General features: G+C 43.7%; 1 protein-coding gene across 10 annotated transcripts in view; it reads right to left on the bottom strand.

The window, feature by feature from the left end:
• Positions 1 to 18,540, bottom strand: part of RSPRY1 (ring finger and SPRY domain containing 1) — an 86,593-nt gene extending 68,053 nt beyond the window's left edge. For 3 of the 10 annotated variants that reach the window (XR_016444315.1, XM_090063688.1, XM_090063687.1), the window contains exon 1: positions 18,433 to 18,540. The gene's annotated coding sequence lies outside the window, so the exon portion shown is untranslated. Of the gene's footprint in view, positions 1 to 11,082; positions 11,156 to 18,432 lie in introns of all 10 variants that reach the window. The other 7 variants (XM_090063690.1, XM_090063689.1, XM_090063692.1 and 4 more) reach the window with 5 other exon arrangements.
• Positions 18,541 to 18,633: the final 93 nt, after the last annotated feature.

The following is an 18,633-nucleotide window of genomic DNA, read 5'->3' as shown; positions in this document are numbered from 1 at the left end:
AACACCAATTACAAAACACCAGTGAGCAGTTCTCCTTAGAATCAAGAACGTGTGTTTCACACTCGAGCAATCATGGAATTGTTCCTGTAAAAAGTGAAAAAAACTTAAGGAAATGAGAGAATGTTACAGGAAGTGTCAAATTTGGCCTACCATTTAGACAATTAAAGGCAGTTATTTATAAAACTGCAAGCCAAGAAGTGCTTCTAAAAAGTCACAGAAAGGACTTCAACATACCAGCCTGTACTGTCTGCAGGCCAAATATTTCAGAAACAAAAATTTAAGAGTAAGAGTGATCTCCTCTTATTGTTTATTAATTTCATCCTACATGTTGAGAAGGGCAAAAGACTAAACAAAAAAGGACAACTGGAATAGATTTTAAAAGTTTTCTTTCTTGGATTAAGAAAAGTCCTGCACTTGGGACAAAATAACTGTATGCACAAATACACTGACTGGGGAACAAATGGCTAGGCTGGAATATTTCAGAGAAAAATGTGGAGGTCACAGTAGACCATAAACTGAATATGAGCCAACAATGTGCTCTTTCTGAAAAAAGGTCAAAAGTAAAATGGACTGTTAACAGGAGTGTCACTTGCAAATCAAGGGAAGCAATTCTTTTGATCTATTCAGGACTGGCAAGGTCCCACCTGGAGTAGTGGCCAGTTTTGGGCCTCACATGTCAAGAAGCATGTGGATAGATTGGAGTCCAGCGCAAAGCAACAAAAAAATACTAGAAGAGTGGGAAACAAGACTTACGTGGAAAGGCTGAAAGAGTTTTGGTTATTTAACCCAGAGAAAAGACTGAAAGGGGTCTTGGTTAAAGTCTTCAAATATGTAAAGGGAGATTAAAGAGGGATGGAGATGGGTTTTCCCTGTGGCTGCAGCAGACAGGACTAGAAGTAATGGCCTCAAGCTTCAGCAACGGAAATTTAGGTTGGAGATTAGAAAGAAATTTCTGATTATAAGAAGATATAGAATTGGAACAGGCTATCTAGAGAAGTTGCAAAAACATTCCTGGAAATATTCAAGAGCAGGTTGGACATACACTTACTTGGCTTAGATGGTTTAGTCAGGGATGATCCTGCCTTGAGCAGAGGGCTGGATGAAATTACCTTGTGAGTTCCCTTCCAGCACTACCTTCCTATGAGACTATAAGGAATTTGTAATAAGATGAGTAAAAAGACAGTCTAAAACGTAATTTTAAGTTGATCATATCCTTTTGACTGTTATTTTGGACAAGTTATTTTTAGTGTTTCAATTTTGGTCTGAGAATGTTAACTTCTACTGACATGAAAGGTAAATGCAACACATTAATTCCCTCACAATAGCACAGTGCTCAACTGGGAATATGAATATAATATCCCATCATTTTGCATACAGAAATGCGTAACATTAGACATCAAAAATGCATATGGACCTCCTACAGCTAAAAAGGAAAGCCTACAAAGGATGGAGGACGGAATTCACCTCCAAGGAGAATTATTCTGCACTGGTCCGGTCCTGCAGGGAGCAAACCAGGAAAGCCAAGGCTGCAACTGAACTCCAACTAGCTTCAAGCATCAAGGACAATAAAAAGTCCTTTTTCAGATATGTGGGGAGCCGGAGGAAGAGCAAGGGCTACGTTGGACCCCTGCTAAACCAGATGGGGCAACTGATGCCCAGGAAAAAGCCAACCTATTAAACAGGTACTTTGCGTCAGTCTTTCATCAGTCCCATGGGACGCCCATGCCTGCTATGGGACAGGGAGATCCGGGTGATGGGGATCCCCTACCCTCCATAAATGCTGACCTTGTGAAGGAACACCTAGAGAAGCTGGATACCTTCAAGTCAGCCGGCCCTGACAATCTGCACCCCAGGGTACTCAAGGAGCTGGCCAGCGTCATAGCCCAGCCCCGGCACGGATCTTTGAAAACTCCTGGTGCTCTGGCGTAGTGCCCGAAGACTGGAAGAAGGCGAATGTGGTGCCGATCTTCAAGAAAGGGAGGAGAGTGGATCCGGCTAACTACAGGCCCATTAGCCTGACTTCTATCCTGGGGAAGATCTTAGAAAAGTTTATTAAAGAGGCCATCCTTGAGGGACTGGCCCAGGCTAACATCCTAAGGGATAGCCAGCACGGGTTTGTTGCGGGTAGGTCTTGTTTGACCAATCTCATTTCCTTCTATGACCAGGTGACCTATCACCTGGACAAGGGAGAAGAGATTGATCTCATATATCTTGACTTCAAAAAAGCCTTTGATCTGGTATCCCGTGATCACCTCTTGGCCAAACTGGCCAGTTGTGGCCTTGACTCCACCACGATCCGCTGGCTGGGAAACTGGCTCCGTGGTCGGACCCAGAGGGTTGTAATTAATGGCAGTCGCTCATCGTGGTGCCCTGTGACCAGTGGGGTCCCTCAAGGCTCTGTCCTGGGACCCATACTGTTCAACATCTTCATTAATGATGTGGACATTGGAGTCAGGAGTGGACTGGCCAAGTTCGCCGATGACACCAAACTGTGGGGCAAAGCATCCACGCCAGAAGATAGGCGGGTGATCCAGGCTGACCTGGACAAGCTCAGCAAATGGGCAGACGAGAACCTGATGGTGTTTAACACTGAAAAATGCAAGGTTCTCCACCTTGGGAGGAAAAACCTGCAGCTTCCTTATAGGCTCGGCAGTGCTACGTTGGATAGCACTACAGAAGAAAGAGACTTGGGGGTCATCATTGACCACAAGATGAACATGAGCCTGCAATGCAATGCTGCGGCTAGTAAAGTGACCAAAATGCTGGCTTACATCCATAGATGCTTCTCGAGCAAATCCCGGGACGTCATTCTCCCCTTGTACTTGGCCTTGGTGAGGCCGCAGCTGGAGTACTGTGTCCAGTTTTGGGCTCCACAATTCAAAAAGGATGTGGAGAAGCTTGAGAGAGTCCAGAGGAGAGCCACGTGCATAATCAGGGGTCAGGAAAACAAATCTTACGATGACAGGCTGAGAGCCATGGGACTCTTTAGCCTGGAAAAGCGCAGACTCAGGGGTGATCTGATGGCCACCTATAAGTTTATCAAGGGTGACCACCAGGATCTGGGGGAACGTTTGTTCACCAGAGCGCCCCAAGGGATGACAAGGTCGAACGGTCACAAACTCCTCCAAGACCGTTTCAGGCTGGACATAAGGAAGAATTTCTTTACTGTCTGAGCCCCCAAGGTCTGGAACAGCCTGCCATCAGAGGTGGTTCAAGCACCTACATTGAACACCTTCAAGAGTAAATTGGATGCTTATCTTGCTGGGATCCTATGACCCCAGCTGACTTCCTGCCCTTTGGGCAGGGGGCTGGACTCAATGATCTCCCGAGGTCCCTTCCAGCCCTGATGTCTATGAAATCTATGGATCAGGCCATCTTTATATAAAGATAATAGGAAGGACCAAATTTAATTTCTCATGATGGGATGGTCTGATTAAGTGGTATGTAGCATAACTTTAACCATGAATTCCTGTCTGTGCTTCCTGAATCCAATGGTATACAATCTTCAGTGCTTGTTAACAACTCTTCACAGAGACTCAGTAATTACCATACAACAGTTTCAAAATAACCAACATTAAAATGTACAAAAAGGCATGGAAACTCGGAACAAAACGCAAATCACTTATAGGGCCTCCAATATGCACTCTTCCTTAAAAAAAACCCTTGAAAGGAGTAGTAATTTTGTTTTAGTGGCTAAATTGCAATTAATTAATATGTTTGTTCTGTCAGGAGAAAGGAAGCAGAACAAATATATTAATTACAGATTGTGATAAGTTATCCTCCTCCCCCATCCAAAGAGCAGTTTAGCCTTTTCACTTACACACCTGAAAATTAGCGGTTGCACACGCCAGTAATGAATATGATCCATTAAATCTTTAATTAGGGTTGAAGGAAAAAATTACTGTCAAGTTCATTAACTCACAGTTGCCTAAAGATAAACAACTGTTATACAATTAGGGTTGAATTAAGCCTGCAAACTCATTCTAGCAGAGGTTTTATTTTTATTTCTTTGATTTAGCCAGTTCTCTCACGATGCATTCTGAAGAGGACATCTTGCAGTTGTCACTGTTGTCACTAGTAGGAATTAAGCTAGGAGTTGGGAGAAGGTATCATACCCAGGATCAATAGGTATCACATCTGGGATCAATAAAGCTGTGCTGGCAAAACTGAAATGGATCCATACCTGACATAAAACTATATGCAAGAGGCAAGGATTTCTGAGAGTGATATCTTTTATTGGACCAAATTCTTGCCCCTCAAGTAATTCCTGGGCCATCGTGGGTACAACACCACTAGCACTACCATAAAAGCTATAAAAAAATATAGCTAAAATATCAAACACAGCTTCAATTTTTCTGAACAAAAGATGTGGTGTGGGGAGGAGAATTAGGAACTCTACTCTAAGAGCAGGTGAAACTTAGCAAGCTTTGTCAGCATAGCTGTGTCAGAGAGCTGTGTGTAATTTTTGTTTCCTTTGCTAACATAGCTATGTCAATAAAAGCACAGGTGTAGATCCAGTTCTGTCAGTTTAAAAAGTGCTGGGTCGGGAACTGAGGAAAGTTTAGCCACAACCAAAATTAAATGGGCAAACCTTTCTACTGGAAACTGGTCTAAGTAAATCCTAACCAATCTTGCAATACTGCTGAAGTTTATCATAAGGAGAAAAAAAGATGAGGTGAACAAGGGCTGAAGTGCCAAATAACCAGTAAACATTTCTTAAAATTGGAGAAACTAACTATAGGACTTAAACCTCTGTGTTAAAAAGCACACCAAGAACCCCAACTTGCATTCAGTGCAACAGAGCAAAACCAGACAACCAAGTTTCCCCATAAGGCTGTTTTTAGATCCTTTTTCCCCGGTGTCACAGAAACAGATTACTACAAATCAAACCAAAACAAAGCTTTTATGTACTAAAGTAGACTCAGTTCTGTTTGAAAATACCAGGAGTTGTAAAGTAAGCTACAGTATGAAAAGAAAGTTTCCAATATACAGCACAGTTAACACTGCAACCAGTTTTCCCACTTTTTCACTCACCTACACCGAAGTGCTAAAAGGAGGTTTTCTCTGTTTCTGTGGTTTGTTTTCCTCACTTCCCTACTCCTTTCCCCATCTGCCCCCAAATTCTCCTCTGTTCTGTTCTTACATTTGATTTAAACCTTTTTGACACGCATGAGTTTGAAAATTCAGAAGGTCTGTAAGTTATTTTTAATGATTCCTTTGTTGTGCTATAATAAGTAAGTAGCCTAGAAATTGCAACATTTCCCTTTATTTATAAAAGGGCACTGGCAAGTGCTTTTTGCCTTTTTTTGCCTTTTGCACATACACTACTGAAGTAGAAACCAAATAATATTTTGGGAGCTAAAACTAACGATTTGAAAATGGTGTTCATTCTACATAAACACCTTTAACCATACTCTTTGAAAAGAACCTGCAAAATGTAAAATACATGTCAGCCATACAGGGGTTTTACCTATTTTTTCCCCTTAAAAAAAAAAAAAAAAAATCACCCCCCACCCTTGCATCCCAGTTCAGCTTAGTTTTTATTCAATATCTCAGTATTCCACCTGCCAGAACCGCAATCCAACTACCCACTCCCAGAATCCTGCATCATCTTTCTCCTGAACGTCCAGCAAAGGGAACATATATGAAGAACGGGTACTGTACGTCAGTGCTACTGCCTGTTCTGAAATTAAAAGGACTTCAGCTTCTGGAGTGATAAGAAAGGCAAGTCTTCTCCGACTAAAATTACATTTAAGTTCTTAAATTAGAATAACTATTTTCAATTTTTGTTGATCCCTACTACAAATCTGCAGACTAGTACTACCAAAACATCCCTGAGTCCAACACTTTCTCTTTTTCAAAGAAAGAAAAAGAACCTGTTGCATGTATTCATAATGAACTCTGGTTGGATCGCTACAGGCACCACAGCTAGCAGCTAGGATCACTGAGACGTCTGGCTCTGACCAAAATGCTACTCTAAGATAACATCTGAATCAAAGAGCTCACCTAGGGCAGGGACTGGCAATATCTTCCAACAGCAGGCAGGAGTGACCCAGATCAGGTCTAAGGTGGAGTGCTAGGATCTGGCTGCCACCTCTCCTCACCGCCCAGCCACAGTATAGCATGTATGAAGTGCCTGATGATAGCACAGAGTGGGCAAGTTCCCCCACTGCCAAAGCCCCTGCTCTGCAGGCTGACCCAATGGCTCCCTGGACTCCCAGATCCAATCCATGGGCCACAAGCTGCCAACCACAGACCTGGGGTATTCTTGGGGGGAACTGTTTTACTCTTATCTGTTTTTGATGGTGACCACACACTTGAACATTGTCACACTGTTACTTATTTAGGAATCAAGCTGGACCAGACCTTTACCTATCACCAGCATCTGGAAGGGGTCCAGGGTAAAGTTAACGGCAAAGGAGCTCTTATCCGCGTTACCTTGCTGGCACCACCTCGGATGCAAATTTCCAAACACCTCACACCTCCTCTATGACACTTGCATATGCTCCTGCTGAGCACTACACACCAGTATGGGGCAGGGCATGCACACTAAGCTAGTAGATTCCAGCCTTAAGAGCATTATGACAACCATAACCCAGGGGTGGGCAAAATGCGGCCTGGGGGCCAGATGCAGCCTGCCAGGCCATTCTATCTGGTCCGCAGGGCCCCTAAAAATTTAGAAAATTAATATTAATCTGCCCTGGGATGCCTGTCATGCAGCCCTCAATGGCTTGCCAAAACTCAGTAAACGGCCCTCCGCCCAAAATAATTGCCTGCCCCTGCCATAACCGGATGCCTTATTCCAGCCTGCTGACTGCTTACCAGTCGCCTCAGGCATTCCCTCCCCTGACATCCAGAGACAAGCTGCTACTCTGGCCCTAAGCCTTGAAGCCCAAGATCCAGACCATTCTTTAAATTCCAGCCTAGTAGCCCCAAGCCAGAAACCCAACTACCATCTGAAGTCTCAGAATCCATTCTTCACTCAGGCCACTAAACCCATCAAATCTGCATATGGCATATCACTTACATCCTGGACCTCCCATCAGTGGAGCAGAAAATATGATGCAAAAGACCTGAGGCTAAAGAACTTCCTCCCTAACCCCAGCTTCCGCCCCTCAGGATGGCAGCTGCTCCACAGAGCCTGGACTGCTCTTAACCCTCACAGAATGAGTGTTGGACAGTTTAAGGCAAGCATGCACCTTTGGAGCCTCTCCAATGACACTGGCTATAGCTGTGGTGCTCAACCTCAGATGGCTGACCACCATCTATGAACGCCTTTACAGCCCTCCTTCGGGTGCCCAAGGTCTCACTGACATTAACCATTCTACCTTTTGCTGGTTTTCTAGCCCTCATGATTCCAACATATGAGTGTGTTGATGCTTGCTTCATCACCATCATCATAATGTTGTTATAACTTTTTAATGTAAGGCAGAAAGTGGGGCAAGGTGGCATGTTCAGAAATGCCTAAAGTTTTTGTAGGTAGTAACAACAGTCTGCTTCCTCAGATGCTACAAATATCCTATGAATGAGTCCACTCATAGCATTTAAAAAAGAAGGCTGCTGCCTATGAAAGCTTATGCATATCTGAACAAGTTATTTTACAAGGTGCCACTCTTCCCTGCCTTCTGCTTGACTTCAGACCAACACAAATTAGGGGTGCACTGATAAAGATTTTTTTTCAATACCAACGGCTGATTATTAACTAGCCATATCAGCTGATCTCCAGGATCTGATTGCCAATATGCAGCTCCGCAGCTTGGAGAGCAGCATCCAGCTGGTAAGTCTGGTGGGGGAAGCAGATCAAGGTCCCTGCGGTGAGAGGAAATGTGGCTGGGGCTGGCACTGCTCAGCTGGGGCGAGGCAGGGGCAGAGTCACAGGAGGCTTGTCCAGAGGGTGTGTGGGGGGCAGCTCCCACCATTGCATGCATGCCTGGGAAGGTATGGGGGGGGGCATGTGCCCCCCCGATTTGTGCACAGGGCAATGAAAGGCAGTAGGCTGGGGCCAGCCTCTTCCCTGTGGGGGAGAGGGCTGGGCTAAGGCTGTGCTGGAAGGGGGAGCTACAGAGGGGACTGAAGCCACCTCAAAATTTGCCATAGCCCTACCACAGACCTCCCTCACACAGACCTCCCTCCCAGTGCTGCCACTGCCTGCCCTGCGCCCAGCCCTGGCCCACACCCCCGACTAGAAAGAGAGTGGCACAGCCCCCAGCCCGCTCTCACCTTGTCCACAAATCCAGGGGGCACATGCCTCCCCTGGGGGTGCATGCAGTGGCAGGACTTGCACCCCACACTTCCCATGGTTCTGTACCATACCCCGCTCTGCCCCAACTGATCAGTGCCTGCCCCTGCCCCACTCCCTCCCTTATCGTGGGAGCTTACATCTGCTCTCCCAGGCCCCTTCTCCCCCACACTTACTGGCTGGATGCTCCTCTCCAAGTTGATGGGCTGTGCACATGCACGCAGCATTTATCTATGACATTAAGTGGCCACATCGGCCAAAAAAAGACAATTGCAGATACCGTCAATTTTCCTTTTATTGGTGCTGATACAATATGGACCAATATATAGATGCACCTTTAACAGAAATAACTACATTTCTCTTTGTGCTGTCAGCTACCCTGAGTCTTTTTGGGAAGGGCTGCATAGAATATAAATGAATAAATCTAATTAGGAGAGAAGCAGCTGCTAGGACATCAGAGTAGTCTTGTTTTCAGAGACTTTTCAAAGAACTAGCTTAGAGAACATATCACCAGTCCTCATAACCAATCCCACTGCAACCTGCTCACAGCCCATTTCCCAGGCTGTACTGATACTCTTGCAGAGTGGTTTGCAGCTTATTTTGGTATGTTTTTACCACATCCCTACCACTGTCAGGACAGCCTCGTGAGGATGCCCAGCTCACCAGCTCCCACTCATATACCCCAAACTCAGAATCATGGCAGTGAAGCCTCTCCAGGGACATGGAAGCACTGTAGACTTATCCCTTATATTACCACAAGCTTCCGAGACAGGAAGGAAGATTTTCTGCAGCAGAAGACTTGGGAAAAAAAAAAAAAAAATCAGATCCTGCAACAGAAACCCCACATTGGGGTATTGGTCACATGCCTGACAATATCAATATGAAACCTACCCAAGAGAGGCCTGGTCTTGATCATCTTACAGAGCGTCAATGAGACTTGGCTGGAAATTACATTAGTCTTGTTCTCTCTCTAATATAAAGCCCAGGAATCAATGATTCATCTCCTCCAAATATTTGGTTACAGCCAACCATAACATTGCTTCACAGTGGAAAGAAAGCCTTCTCTTCCCAGAAAGATGAGGATACTGCTAAGCAAATAAGAAACTGAATTATAACTGGGAAAATAAAAGCAAATTTCAACCACTAAACTAGTTCTTTCAGCTCCCACTCATTCCCTTCCCAAGAGTAGCGGGCACCAGATAAGTTTCACACAAACTGCAAAGAAGATTGGAAAAAACAGCCCCAATCAAATAGTGATGTGTTTTGGCTTCACCCTTGTCTGAGGAGCAAAGGAAAAGATAATACACCTTATGCTTCAGAAATGCACTGAAGTGACAGGAAGAGGTATAATATCCCATGAAATACCTATGAACCCAATCAATTGAGATTTATTTTACTAAAATCAAAGTAATCTTCAAAGTGGACATTCTTGTTCAGAGGTCTAATGTGAATTAACCAAAATGTGTGCATGAATTACATCACATTAACCCTTCTGAGTATCCCTGGCTAGCTGAGGTCCAAGATACTAAGGTAAAAAATTCTAGAAGTGACCAGTAACAGAAGAATTTTCTCCTATGAATGAAAAAAGTCCACAGGAGCAAAGAATAAGTTCAGACTACAGATTAAATTCCAGGTAATGTATGGCCAAGGGAGAAAAACAACTCTAATGAGCACAATTTTGGAATAATCTTTTCTTCAGGTACCAAAATGCATCAGGAAAATATAACAGTTAATCTTTCTAAATTTGTAGCTTTTTCAGGCAGACAATTAATAGATGCTAGGGTCAGAAGGGACCTCAACAGATCATTGAGTTCAACCCCCTATCTAGGCAGGAAAGAGTGCTGGGGTCAGATGACCCCAGCCAGATGCCTATCCAGCCTTCTCTTAAAGACCCCCAAGGTAGGGCAGAGCACCACCTCCCTTGGAAACCCATTCCAAATGTTGTCCACCCTTACCATGAAAAAGTTTTTCCTGATATCTAACCTAAATCTGCTGTCAGTTTGTGACCATTGTTCCTTGTTACCCCAAGAGGTGCCTGGCAAACAGAGCACCTCCGATCCCTTGCTGCATTCCCCTAATGAATTTGTAGGCAGCCACAAGATCACCTCTCAGTGTTCTCTTGCAGAGGCTGAAGAGGTCCAGGTCCCTCAGTCTCTCCTCATAGGACTCGTCCTGTAAGCCTCTAACCATTCAAGTAGCCCTCCCCTGGACCCTTTTGAGTCTATCAACACCCTTCTTGAAGTATGGCACCCAAAACTGAATGCAGTACTCCAACTGCAGTCTAACCAATGTTGCACCAGAGGGGAAACATCACCTCCTTGGTTCTACTTGGTTCTATAAAGTGCGGTTAACTTTCCTGATGATTTTGTCACACTGACAACTCATGTTCATCTTGGAGTCCACTATGACTCTAAGATCCCTTTCCACTTCTGTGCTACTGAGAGGGTTGCTTCCCAGCCAGTAGATGTGCTGGATATTTTTGCACCCTAGGTGCAGCACTCTGCACTTGTTCTTGTACTGCATCCTATTGTGTACTGCCCACTTTTCTAACCTGTCCAGGTCCGCCTGCAATCGTTCCTTACCCTCCGGAGCGTGCACTTTACCCCGCAATATAGTATCATCCGCAAACTTGGACCACATCCAAGTCACCAATGAAGATACTGAAGAGTACAGGTTCAACGACTGAACCCTGCAGGATCCCACTACCCACATCCTTCCAGGTCAATACCAACCCGTCTACTACTACCCTCTGAGTGTGACCACTAAGCCGATTTGCCACCCATCGAACTGTATAAACTTCTGTCACAGCCTCTTAATTTATTTATGAGAATAGGATGAGATACCGTATCGAAGGCCTTGCTGAAGTCCAGGAAAACGACATCCACCTCTACTCCTGCATCTAAGCATTTTGTGACCCTGTCATAAAACAAAACCAGATTGGTCAGGCATGGTCTACCTGCTACGAATCCATGCTGGTTTCCCTGCTGCATTATTTTTCCTGATGGACTCCCAGAAATATGATCTTTCATAATCTTTTCAAAAACCTTGCTGCACAACTTCACAAACACAGGATAAGTAAAAGTTTAAGAACCAGGAATAAGTAAAAGTTTCTCTTTAAAAAGCTTTTATTAAAAAAGTAGAATTATTTTAAACTAAAAGAATGTTTTTGAGGTAGCTTTTATTTTTATCACAATGAAATTACCTTAAAATGATCATTGAAATGCTTCAGACTAATAAAAATACACACCAAACTTCTGTGAATCATGCCATAACCTACAGTAAAACAATGACAATACCCTTGTTAGGAACAATGACAATACCCTTGTTAGGCAGCATGACGAATGCACTATGAAAGTATAAAATATAGCAAAAGAGTTTTGGATGTATGAAAGATTTTGATAAAACCATTAAAAGAGGTTCAATGCTGGCTCATTTGGAAACTTGAACTTCTAAAGTTGTCAGACAATTACCTAAGATAGCGACGCGCATAGTGTAAATAATATGTAGAACCTCTTATTCTTAGCTTTGCAAAATATAAGCACTGAAGTGACAAAACTGTGGCTATGGGGGAACAAACTGCACACTGCAATCTCAAGACAGAAATGCTGGCTATTGGTTTTCAGGAAATACATTATAAAAGGCTCCGTGTCCTGTTATTTCAATGAGAATAATTTAAAACATATTCAGAATAGGGATGGTCTTGTGGTTGAAGGACTAAACTGGGATTTAGGAATAAGCTCTCCTAGCCTTTCTGTACAATACTAGACAAGTTACATGAACTGTGAGCGGCTGTTCCTCATCTGTAAAGTGAGAATACTACTTTACTTCTTTGTCCGGAGAGAAGTTCTCTGAGAGGCATGGACTGCTTCTTTCTATACGTATAGAATCTTCCAGTGGGGGCCAATCATGTTAGGCTGAATTTATACATCAGTTGTTCTCAACTAGGGTGCCACAAAACCTTTTAAAGGGTATTCTTTCAACACATGAAACTGCTCCACACGCTTGTTTCCACGAGGCACATGTGGGCAGTAGTTGCAGCAGGAGTGGGTGCCCCTCCCTGCATTAGGTTTTGCTCCCCTTCTCTATCAGTCTGCAAATAGCAAATGTAGACAGCAGCCTCCAGCAGGACTCTTTGGGCACCTCTGCATATGTTTCAATTATGTTGTATAAAGAATGTGAGAAGTCACACTGCTGCACACCCTCCTCTTTTTAAAGAAAAAAAAAATCTTAAATCAGTTATGAATGCCAGTAACAGTCTTTCCTGTTTTTTCTGGAGATCTTCATGATGAAGACCTTTGGAGGGGGACACAATCTCCAATTAATATTACTTTATCATAATTTAGGAAGCACTGGAATTAGATGTTAAGCTTAAGATTTTATCTGCAACATAGAAAAAATAAATCCCTTCCCTGCTTAACTGCTCAGTTTTTAGTTTTCTTTATTTGCCGTTTTTCCAGTAACCAGTGAGAGTCCTCAGGGGCAATACAAATGTAAGGAAGCACATGCTTGGTTTTCTATTGTGCAGATCATCTTTATGGGCCTGATTCTACATTCATGCACACATGCTAAAATCAGCATCTGCCAAAGTGAGAAAATAAATGAACTGCACAACTAAAAAAATAAGAAAAAACAGTCCATCTCAATTTCTGCGTGTATGATGAGAAGTAACAAAAGACAGGGTATGTAGGGAATACAGATCAGTTGAAATCTGGTCCAAACTGAACTGTGCATAAAAAAGCAACATCTCCACAGTTAATAAAATGTATTACCAAGAGAAATGTTTCCACAATTTAAGAATTTCTCTAGTGCAAATATGACAAACGTGAGGCTCATGGAGCAGTTCCACCCAGAGGGCCTGGCCTGCCACTGAATTCAGGGCTCCAGGGCCTGATATGTACAGCAGCAGGGGAGTAAGTGAAGGCAATGCAGATACAGCCCTCATCATCCTGCAGCCACCAGAGCCCTGCTACTAGGCCCCAGGAATCCTGCCAGTGCCTGGGGCACATTTGACACCCCTGCGTTTGCAAACAGGATGTATAGGTAAGCTCAAAATATAATGCCACTGCAAGGTAGACATACGCAGGCACAAGAGGTGCTTTTTTGCAGCTGACTATATAGTAAGTATCAATAATGGCTCCAAGAAAAGGAGCTGGGAAAGGAAAGGTATTTTTGTGTACAGGTTAACTGAGTGTAGGATAACTATGAGCCCCAAGCACTGGAAAGCCATTAAAAAAAATCCATTTTTATTGTTAGGAAGATTAGAAAGATGTCAGTTAGAGTACTAGAAACAGCTTTGGTAATCTTTTTTTTTTTTTTTTGAACAAACCAAAAAGGTACAGAGAAGGGTTAGGACAGTGGTACTCAGTTTTGGCCCCATGGGCCCGATAACAGGCAAAGTGCTGGTCCATGGTCCAAACTGGGCCCCATGCACCAAGATCAGGGCCCTGATCCCGGTATGTGGGAACTGTGCGCAGCCCCTGAGCCTGATGCCAGTTAATTAGAAATGGGCTCCAAGGGCCCTGTGCCACCCCAACCTGGTTTGCATCTGACAAAGTTAGTCTTTAAGGTGCCTACCCTGCCCTGCAGTTGGACAGAAAAAAATGGAATTCGCCTTTTTTAATCTTGGCAAAATAATGGTTGAGCTGGAATACGATTAGTTTGTATAAAATACGTTTGTGGATGCCTATGGTAGAAAGGCTGACGTTAGAGAAAATCTGGTCTCAGGGTGAGATGTAGTTCCAGTGTGTGACTTCTCCCATGAAGCTGCAAGTACAGGTCCCAACTTAGTAGCCCCTCCAAAGAAGAAATTGACATGTTTTATAATGATCTACTGAAAGCAATACAGGAAGTGTTGAGACAAGGTGGATCATCAGTGATGAGGGTTTTAAAATGAATAATTAAAGATAAAACTGGAAGGGGCATACGTCTTGATAAAAGAAACAGTAGGGGCTGGAGAGACAGGAAACAACACAAAAATGGGATTTTGAGAGCATCTGAACAAGTGTTGGGCTACTGTGCTGCATCTGGCTAAGAGAATAGGAAACTGAAAAAGAATAAAAACAGAGATGCAAACTTAGAAGCAAAGTACAATATACTGACCATAAAATTGAACTAGAAAGCAGAAACAAGCAAATGAACAACTGAACAATTTAAGGAAGCAGAACATAAGAGAAAGAGTGGCTGCATATCGCAAGATAAAATAACTGACTGGGACATTTGAGTTATGGATGCTGGGACTGAAAGACAAGCATGAGAAAGCTTAGGAGGAGTAAGCAGAGCAAGCTATAGGAAGTAATGTACCAAACATCTGAATAACATGCTGACAACAGTAAACTAAATTATCCTCAAAAAGCTTCCCAGTGCACTCTAGGAAAAACAGACACCAAGGTTCTTAGAGACAGCAGTAAAGGTATAGGTATACCGAGTCTAGAAATGGCCAATCCTGACTTAGGGCTGAAAAAGGACTTGGAAGGATCCTGACCCATTTCCTATGATTCTAGGAAAGACAAGTTTGACAAAGAAAAAGGCACAATGAAGTTAACAACACAATTAGAGAGCTGCTGGAATGCGCAAGGAAATATGACAGATGCAATACACACTATTTAGCAAGACTTACAAGAGTAAATACATTAGTACAGAGGTTTTCATCCTTTTTGGATCGGTGTACCCCCAGCAGCTGGACATGGAGCAGTATACCCCCGGCAGCCGGACACAGTGGGGGGAGGGGGTGGTGGTGTGCAGCTGAATACAGAGTGGCAGCAGTGTGAGCTTCCCGCTGCCCCCCGCATCTGGCTGGGCAGGCAGTGTCTACACAGCAGCACAGGATGGTACATGACGGCATTCCGTTCCTGCCCGCCCACGCATACCCCCAGGGCCTTCTCAGGTACCCCCAGCAGACAACCCCCTGCATTAGTATATTGGGCAGTATATTACTGGCCCATTAAGAAGGAAGCAAGAGCATGTGTAACAAACACCTACAAAAGCAATTAGTTTTTACAGTGTCCTGGGAAAAGCATTGACCAAGCTACTGCAGATGAGAATGAAAGTGTAAATGAGAGTAGTACTTGCAGAGGAACAAGCTGGATTTAAATCAAAGAAGTGCAACAGGATCAACTATTTGTGATACAACACATTTTAGACAAATCCACAGGACAAAACCAACCAGATTACAATAATTTTTTTACACTTCAAAGAGCCTTTCAACAGCATCTGGCAAAAAAAGGATACGGAAAGTTTTGAGAACATATGGCATCCTTGAGAAATTGATCAAGGTGATGAAAAATACCTGCAGCAAGCTGAGAAACATGGTGACAGCAGGGAAGAAGCTGATGAAATGGTTCAGGGTGACCATGCGATTGAGATAAGGGTGATACTATTGCCAGATTTGTCCAATTTAGCACTGGCAGAAGTACTGGATTTAGGATCTAAAGGGAAGAGTCACTATGCAAGACAACAACAAATAAGCTTAAATCCCCAGATGATATGTTATAGCACTGACCAAGGAAAATTTAAAGAAAATAAGTAACAAGATAGATAAGGAAGAGTAAGATTTACAATAAGATCTGAAATCAGGATCAGTATGGTAAAAATATTAAAAATGTCAGCCCAAAGGCAAAGATCATTAATGAAACAAAGAACTAGAAAAAGCAGGCAGGGGTACAGAGAGGGATCTTGGAAGATTAGTTTAAAATAATGGGAATTGGCAGAGGGGAGGGGGAAAAAAGAACAAAGGCCAGTCACTACTACATTCAAAAAGCATTTCAAAGTCCAAAACTAAAGCCAGTTTAAATGAAAATTAGCACTTGAGACAGCTGTTTTGTTAATACTGTTGCACAGGATCGAATTGTGGAAAACTTACAAAAGATACTAGAAATAAGTTAGTGGAGAGGGAATACGGAAAGTTTCAAGACCATAGAAAAACTATGAAAAGACAAGGAAGCAGCCAGAACAAAACAACAATCTCTTTTCTTCCCCGCTCCCACCCCCACATTGTCATAAGAAAATTGAGAAGTAACAACTGAGCAGTTTGAACATGTGTCATGAACGGACCTCAAAAGGACAGTGTGAGCAAGCCATGACAGAAACAAGTGCAAGAAATGAAAAACCAAGGAAATGGAGGTTATGGTCATGCTATTAAGACTAGTGAAACCATGATGTTAGGATAGGACAGGACAAAAAGATGTGGGAAGACTTCATTCAACCTACTCATTGCTGGAATTTTATTTTTAAACAGAAGTCTACAAACTCAGTGACAGTGGGCACATTTACAAAAGCATTAATGCACTGTTGTGATGTGGCATTAAGTTTAGTACCTCTAATACGAGATACTAATTAAATGTGCAGTAATTAGCGCTACTGCGCAATAGTGCCTGGCACATGGTCTTTTTGTGACAACATGCAGTAAACGAATTCCATTCTACATTAGCATATGTTTTGCCATAATGTGCTAAGCATCTCAGGTGGACGCACCCACTAGCGCACCAAAAGAGGTGATGCTCAGCCCATCTTCACTTGTCCATATTAACAGAAATACAAAGAATAAGTTGTGATAAAATAAATGCTATCTTTAAAGCTTTTAGTGAATTAACAATCTTAAAATGTTTTTGATAATGCAGGGAAGGAAATGTGTTTTATAAGGATATCCAAGTAATGAGTGCGCCACTTTTGTAAATAACTGCAGATTCTGAATTCAAAGGACTCTTCCATTGATCAAAATGTATGTATAAAATCCTTTTGGGTTTTTTCAGGTTCCCAGAAGGATCCTAGATTAAATCATTATCATCTGATACTACTAGAACACTCATTGCAACCTGATACATTACAGCTTCTCTTTTGTGAATCAGGAAGCTCTCTCTCAAAGCCTCTGAAATGTTATTGAGAAGTTAGAATTCATTCTTTGAATGAGTATCCTTCCAGCCAGGGTAGTGGATTTTGAGACATTTAATTTCAGGCTCAGGAAGACTTACAGTCATTGAGGCTATACTTCACTCATAGGGTTTATATAATATTTCTAACCAAAATATTAGGTAGTCCAGTCTTGCTTCATACCACCATACCCCCAACACATTTAAGTGTAAGCAGCATAATGATTTTAAAATGCTATTTGGGTTAAACACAGACTTGAGCATTTTGGTGCATCAAGTATTTGGTATTTCTATGTTCTGTTACACAGAAGAGAGATTAATTTTGGTGTTTTGTTTTGCCTTTTTAACGGCATATAATGAACATAATTTATTCTAAACTATTCCATGAAAGCAATGGGGCTCACAATAAGTAAAGTGATCTTAATTCAATGTGGTAAGCAAGGGCCACAGAACATGGACCAAGACTTTGTAGGTCTGGCTAATACAAGCATTATGCACTAACTTCCAAATCCTGATCACTTTCTTCACAAAAGCAGTTTCTCTAATACCTTAAACAGAAAGGAGGGATCTGCCCTCAATTTAGCTGTACTTTCATGTATAACAGAGAAACCTTGTACCTTGTGATTACCAGATCTAACCTTCCAGTACTTAGAACAGTGGTCTTCAACCTTTCTAGATTCAAGGCACCACCCATCCAAGGACAGCAGCATTTCTGTTCAAGCAGTGGTGAGGGAGTCATTTGAAATCGTTGCTCATCAAAATCTAGCAGATCCCTTCTAAAACTCTTCGGTCCACAGGTGTTAATGACCCTCTCTACTTTTTAAAGGTCTTGATGCTCCACTAATTCAGCTGCCCTTTCTTCTACAATCCTGCTGCCTACACAGCTCCCATTTCACAGTCCTGCAGGTCAACTCATTCCAATGAAGTTACGTTTGTTTTTGCTTCCACCTTAAACGGAATAACACAGCCCGAGGCCCCTGGCGCAGGAGTAAAGCTCGTCCTTTCATTTTACCTGCTGTGCTCCACCCACACCCCTCTCAGAAGCCAAACAGACCCGGCGCCCAGACAGCGACCAGCCCGCACGGCTCTCTCGATGCTGAACCACAACAGAGCCACACGACGGTGCAGCGCGGGGCTCCGGGCTTACTCGCACGTCCTGCCCGCTCGCGCTAGGGCCCGGGAGCCAGGCCGAAAACCGCTACTTCGGACCCAGCTCCGCCACCCGTGCCCAGCCCCAGCCTCCTCCCGCGAGCGCTCCTGGCGCTTCCTGCCAGACCTGCCCCGGGCTGCGGCTCCCCTCGCCCGGCTCGACCCGGCCCCGGTACGCACCGCAGCCTACCCCTGGCGGCTCCTTTGTGCCTAGCGCTGGAGGGTGGAAAGATGGAGGCCTCGGGCCCAGCCCGGCCAGACCATCCAACAACAGACCCCGCCCCCAACCCCCGTCTCCCGGGCGACCCCCCCCGCCCCACGCTCCAATCCCGCGGCGGCTGTCGCACCATGTGATGGGGGCCCCGCTCGTCCCGCCTCCTC

This window comes from Crocodylus siamensis, chromosome 9, assembly GCF_052110815.1.
Source record: "Crocodylus siamensis isolate JL-2025a chromosome 9, ASM5211081v1, whole genome shotgun sequence".
In the NCBI taxonomy this organism is placed as follows: Eukaryota; Metazoa; Chordata; order Crocodylia; family Crocodylidae; genus Crocodylus; species Crocodylus siamensis.
The sequence above is the reverse complement of the archived record's forward strand: the minus strand, read 5'-3'. Positions and strand labels throughout refer to the sequence as shown.